Below are 7,051 nucleotides of genomic sequence, written 5' to 3'. Positions count from 1 at the left end.
TCATTATCTGATAATTTTCTTGTCTCAAACTTTCCAAAATATTTTTGAATTAATGGCTTTATTCACATCACTTTTTTTTGCCTTGCTATGTTTACAAGTACATTGTATTGCAACCCCATTTTATTTGGCAGAAGGGCGTTTGTAGAGATACACCTGTCTGCCAAATTAATGAGTGGCAATGTACACGTGATTGTCTCGCCAGAACAGTTTATCTAGCTGCTGATGTGCATTTCTGCCAAATCAGTGGCAACGTGCAAGTGATTGATATAGCAGAAAGGCATATCTTGTGACAGATGGGCCCTTCTACCAATTTTTCAAACCCTTTCCCTGTCTACTGCTAAATTTGACAAAGGGCATACCAAGAGATATGCCCTTCTGCCCAGTTCTCAAGCACTCTACACATGTAATGATAAACTTGCCAAAAGGGTGTATCTTTACATACATGTACACCCATCTGCCAAATTTAGGAGTGTATCAAAAAATACCTTTTTGCCAAATCAAGAGGAAGAAAAATTGCTAAAAGTTGTAAATAGCCCTTTATAAGTATCTTGACAACAAAAGCTCGCTTATTTGCAAGAGTTAGATAGATGAAAATTTCAGCCTTAAAAACCTAGATTTTAAGAAAATAATAATAAGATATATATTTTTCACACTAAGGCCCTTTTACCCTCCCCCCCCCCCAAAAAAAAAGGGGGGGGGGCAGAGTTGTTTGATATACATCTCAAAATAGTCCCAGTGGAGTGAGGGTGCAGTATTAAGAAGTGAATGTTGCTTTATTCCTTCTTTACATGCTTGTGTGTGTATTTATTATGTGTGTGTGTGTGTGTCTATGTCTGTGGGTGTAAATATATCTATCAGATTATGCAAACATGTGTAAGTTCAACCACTTCTCTTTGCGATTGTTTGTGTGTGTGTGCCAAGTTTACAATTTGAGCTCGTAGAGCTTTGTGTGTATAATAAATGTAACCTTTCACATAAATGTGAGACTTGCAAGCTGTTTGAAGAAAGCCAGATGAAGAGAAATTTGAAGGCCACAAATATGTGTACAACTGTTTGCCTTGCCATGCAATGCAGCCACTCACTTTCTTATTTATTGATTAGTTTGGCATCTTCTGCTGGAATTATATAGGACCCATAGGGAATCACTTGTTCAAAATGGGTATCCTGTAATTAGATCCTATTGAATAATGTGGAAAGGAAAAGTTGCAGAAGTCATTCTCTTTGTTTTTCTGAACAATAATAAGTCAAACATGAGAGTATGTATTGTGCAAATGATGTGTTGACAAAGTGTGAGATATCTGTGTCCATGTTGGGACAATGATGTTGCTTTTACACTATTATTTTTCACATGATGTTGTTTCAGTTTTATAAGTTTTTATACTGAGGTTACGGAAGCATGATGTTGAAAAGTTACTTCTGCCAATCTGTGGGCAGTGTTCCTGTTGATCTATGATTACCAGTCTGGTATAAACAAAAGATGCAGATTAAGAATACTACTCGTGAGTGTACTTGACTTTAAAATGAGGATATTTCATTATACAATCCTTTCAGTCTTTGTTTGGTTTGTCATGGTTTTTCTAAGAAAACTAAATGTATTCCAGGTGGCAACTACATCAAAGAAAACTCAGATATATTTCTTGCAAAGATCATTCAGGCTGTGAGAAAGTCAATAGGAGATAGGTGTACTGTAGTTTGTGATCATACATCTTTTAATTCAAACTTCAAAATTCCATTTGTAATAGGACATCTACGTGTATGTCGTGAAGTACCAATGTTACTGCATCAAGTTCAGACTATTCTTTCCTTTTATTTGTGATAACATGTATGATCTGGATTAAAATGTGAGTGAGTTGTTCTGACTGCATTGTGTAGTCTGCTGTATTGGGATGCCTAGAATGTTTCTTATCTTCTTATCCAGTCATAGACAGATGACTCAACAAATTATGCAGACACAGTATTAAACTCAGTTGAAGTATTTTTTTTTTTAATTTGTATCTCAAGTATGATCATGTAAATCATCATATTTCAATGTGTAAAAGTGACCATGCATCACAAAACCAACAAAAATTGCCAGATATGTATTTTAAGTTACAGACAGATTCTGAAAGAGCAGACTTTTAGCTTTAAAATGATGTGTAACTCAAATGAAATGGACTCTTCTATATGAATATTGGAAAACTGTGTACTGAGAAAAGTGGCTCCTAAGTATAGGGTCTATTGAAGCACTTAATAATAGAAAGCAGTGCTGGCTGTGGGATGAATGGGACAAACATAGGATGTCAAACACCATAGCAACAACAACTAGAAAAGCACTCTGAGAGTGCAGACCTCCGCCAAGCAGTTTCTTTCCACCGATGATCTTGCTCTTCCCAAAGAGATTTTTCTCCTCTCTACCACTGGGGAAAAGCTCTTTGGACTCTTCCATAGAGATCAGTGATTTCCACCCATTATAGGCCTACGTACTGCATTGTGTGCTGAAAGCCGCCCAATTTCCCAATATAGAAGCCTTTGTTACGTCATAAACCCTCAGCTGCACGGCGCGCCTCGCCCTAGCAGTTTAAAAAGTTTTTTTTTTTTTTTTTTAAGTTTTTATCTCTACTATCTTTGGTTTTTGTTTTTAGCAGAAAGTGGAGCACGCACTCTAGTGCGCGCATGCAAACCTCAAATACGCGCGGCCTGAAGTCCCAAGTTCATTGACCCTATCTGCCAAAATATCAAAAATCCTTCATAAATTCCCCAAAATTCTCGGATCACTGCCAAAAGTTAATCGTTTGTTACTTGTGTCATTCTCAACCTTTCATGCAAGTTTCATCCAAATCCGTTAATTACTTTTTGAGTTATTTTGCACACGGACAAACGAACGAACTAACTAACAAACAAACCAACGGTAACGAACTCCCCCCTTGGCGGAGGTAATGAAAGGATTTCCAGATTAAACTGAAATTGAGCATGATCTATAAACACATTTTATCCATTACTTGTACCCAACTTTCAAAGCAGTAGCATGTTACTTTTAAAAAATTGTTAGAGTTGAAAGTGAGGAGTATGTATCTATTTTTAAGAAATGAAAAAGGGCCTGTAAGATAAAACTAATCAACTATTTTACAAAATAAGTGTTCTAGAAAAACTGCTAAAAATGCAATTCCCCACTTGTTTTCTGATTCCAAACTTTAGAATAATGTACAAGAAGAACTGCCCTTTCAGAAAGCATGAAAAGCTCAAGATTGACTAGGTTCATCCATTTCTCCTACTTTTAGTCCTCGCGTAAAATCAAGTCTTGTGACTTTTTGTTGGTTTTGTGATGCAGTCACAAATACATATTAAAAAGTGCTCTTGTTTGATGTACACATGTAAGGAATGCAAGAAAACATTCTAATATTAACAATGTTCTCTTTATTTCATTTTTATGTTGCCTTTCTGTGCAGCACATTCATCAGTATTTATGACAGTGAAAATGATTAAAATTACAGGTGTACAGTGTATTATCTTTGTATATGCATCAAATAATTAAGTGCAACAATTTAAAAAGTTGTTCATGTGGAATAAATATGCGTGTACATGTATGTACATGTCCCTATCAAAATAGTGTGTGAAGCATTGCTAGTGTGTCACCTTGTAAAACGTGCAGCATCCATGCATTTAGTGAATTCATCATCCAGTATAAAACAGAACTCAGAAAACACTAAACTTCTAATGCCAGTGGCAGGGCAAATTACTCCAAAATTTCCGTTGATTGACTACAATGAGTGTTTAATTTGGTTTTATTTGGTTTATCAAAGCATATACATGTAACAGGAAAAATGTTTCACTGAGCAAGAGAATGGCATGACATTAACCACAAAATCTTTCTACCTCTTCATTCTAATATAGCACACTGCAATGTGACATTTTGAACAGGAATGTATGTGGTTCTTTGTAACTTTCATTCACACCAGTACACATGCTGTTAACAAAGGCTGTTGCTGTAATAGAAAACTTGAGTGACGTGATATAATTTTGTCGAATTGACAGTGTGCGTGTGTTGGAGGGGAATTTTTATTTATTTATTTATTTTATTTTATTTTATTTTTTTTTTTGGGGGGGGGGCTGTTTATTCCAAGACAGAACACATTAGTCTTCTAGGCAGTGCAAGCCACAGTTCTATAAGTGTTAATTCTACCTAGTATGTCATGTGGGATTACATCTCAATACAAAAGTCTTCAAAGATGTAATGCAGTGATGGAGTTGATAACAAAGGTACACTGAATTCAACGATGCGGCCTTGCTAACGTCAGACGTCGGGGCCGATTTTTCCTTCAACTTGCGATCATCTTATCACATTTCTGTTAAATGTGACCAGCGCCTTCTAGTGACGCAGTTTTGTTGTGGTTTTTGTAATTGCACTTTGGTTGTTTCGGTTTCTTTTTGGCCATTCTCCGATCCAAAACTTTTTCGAACTTAGCGCGCATATCATTATTTTTAATGGAATGAGGACTGATACTGCGCACCGTTTCTTTATACGTATGAACTTTAAGTTAATTAGTTACATGAGACGAGAAAGGAATGATGAGAATATACACATTTATATTATTCAAACTGCAATAATTCTTAACTATGTATTTGCCCACTGACAACATTTTATGAGACATGCAATCCATCTGCATATTAAGATCGTAACTATCATCAATTTAGAGAGAACTAAGTTGCGCAATGTTGTCCTGTTCCTAGTTTCGTTGTTTGCTCCGGGTAAAATTAGTACATGTCGTCCTACTTCGTCGGAGGAAATAACAAAGGGGACAGTGCATGAAAATATGGACAGAGACAAGACGGCGGCACTGGAGGGAAAGAAGGGTTTATTTGACGTAGATGAAAAGAGGAGTGAAAGGAAAGGGAGGTGGGAGATTGAGAAGAAAAAAAAGTGAGTTGTTTCGTTTGTGATTCCACGAGGGAATATCCAAATACAACAAACTGCAAAAGTCGATAATGTGCGAGTCGTCTGCTACCAATATTGACTTTAGATCGTCCTGGGGGACGATTAGTGAAGTCCGCGCCCAGAAAGGGTAAAGAGGACGCAAGATTGATTTGCCTGCATTACAATGAATGGGTCGAAGATGTATGACCACTTTCACTGATTCAAGCAAAGAATAATTTTCACATTTTACATACCAGTTTCTTCCTTTTCTTTTCCTCATTATCATCCATCAAGCTCAAAAGTGTACAATTTCTTGTTAATGATCGGAGGAATCATTAATTTTTTTCATCACTGTGTTTCGAGCAACGATGTTACCAACCTATACTCAAACAAGTTACTTCATATCAACTGGATGTCCACCGGAGCTCACTGAAGTAAGTCAGCGATCTGACACACCATGCTGCCAATACGATCTAATAAAATAAATTGATAAGTTCATTTGTGTAGTAGTGAAAATTATATTTAGCGATCAATGTGCATCACTCAATTACAGAAGGCTCAATGGAGAATCTTTTGTGGAGATTTTATAGGCAACCAACTTCTTGGTGACATTTTTCTGGAGAGATAATGAGCTGGTAGACCAAATCACTTATGTTAATTAGTTATTTGTTTTCGTTTGAATTTTTGCCTTTAAAACGGTACTGAATAGCTTTTAAAAAAATGGACCAACGAACACACATATCAAAATAATGTACCTGTCCTTTCACGTTAACAATGGAAATTGATTTATTGCCCTCTAAATGGAGATTGTAAATGATGCTTTATATTATTTAAAGAGCATGTCATAGCATTTGTGTTTATTTAATTTTGTTGTTCGAAGACGGTACGTTCGGTTATTTATTGCCTTCATTATTTAGGTCATTAGAGAGATAGGGTGATGTTCGTTTTTCGGAAGGTTCGTTAATCCAAAAATGAAATAGGGGTCGTGATTCCGAAGGTTCGTTATTCCAAAGGTTCGTTAATCTAAGACGAAATAAGGTCCGCTATTCCGAAGATTCGTTAATCTGGAAATGAAATAAGGTTCGTTGATCCGAGACTGACATAAGGTTCGGTGATCAGAAAATAGATAATAAGGTTCATTAATCTGAAGACTGAATAATCTGTGGCTTGTTTTCCCTTTGACTGACCTCTTGTCATAACTGTTTGTACGTCATGAATGGTTCATCCTTATGATAATAAGGAAGAGGGAAAGGGTGTCACACGAAGGAGAAAGTAGAAAATACTTCTTTTTCACCAATAATCATTACAAATAACGTTTGTATTCCAGTTCGTCAATGTGTTGCATGTGCGTGTTTGTTTGTGTGCGTATGTATGTCAGTACGTGTATACGTGTATGGGTGTGTGTGCGCGTGTCTTCATTGCGAAATATCCTCCCATTTCTAAATATAACAGCACCGTATTTTGTCAGTGAATCAGGTTTATTTCATTTTCGGAATTACGAACCTTATTTCATTATGGGATTAACGAACCTTAATTAATTTTCGGATCGACGAATCTTCGGGTAGCGAACCCCTTTTTCCGGTTTCGGATTAACGAACGTTTGGAAAAATGAACCTTATTTCATTTTAGGAATTACGAATCTTCAGAATAGCGAACCTTATTTCATTTTCGGATTAACGAACCTTCGGAATAACGAACTGTAACCGATATACGCGAGCCGCATGTTCATCATTTTCTATATTTTCACAATATATGGCCATCACTGCACGTCATGAAAATGAAAGTCAGTGCATCATTTTGTTTTTCGTAGGAATTACATACAAACAACAACAACAACAACAAAAACAAACAAACAAAGGCTGGTATAGATTCTGGGCTATACCAGTCTCTCTTTGAATGTTGTTGCTGTTGTTTTTTGTATATATTATTGTTTTGTTTTTTCTGAAGCCTCATGTATATTGTTTCAGTTTCAGTTTCAGTAAGCTTTATTTCTCCACTTATACACAACAGAAAATAAGTATAACAATTACGAACATATTACTCACAAGTCATGAAAATATAAACAAAATATAAATAAAAACAATTGTTTACAGCGCCTGCAGAATTGGACAGTGCTTCTCGTGTTTGAGTTTGGGAAAAGTCATTCTTCTCAGCCTGTAA

The sequence above is a fragment of the Diadema setosum genome, chromosome 1 (genome assembly GCF_964275005.1).
Source record: "Diadema setosum chromosome 1, eeDiaSeto1, whole genome shotgun sequence".
Lineage (NCBI taxonomy): Eukaryota > Metazoa > Echinodermata > Echinoidea > Diadematoida > Diadematidae > Diadema > Diadema setosum.
The sequence above is the reverse complement of the archived record's forward strand: the minus strand, read 5'-3'. Positions refer to the sequence as shown.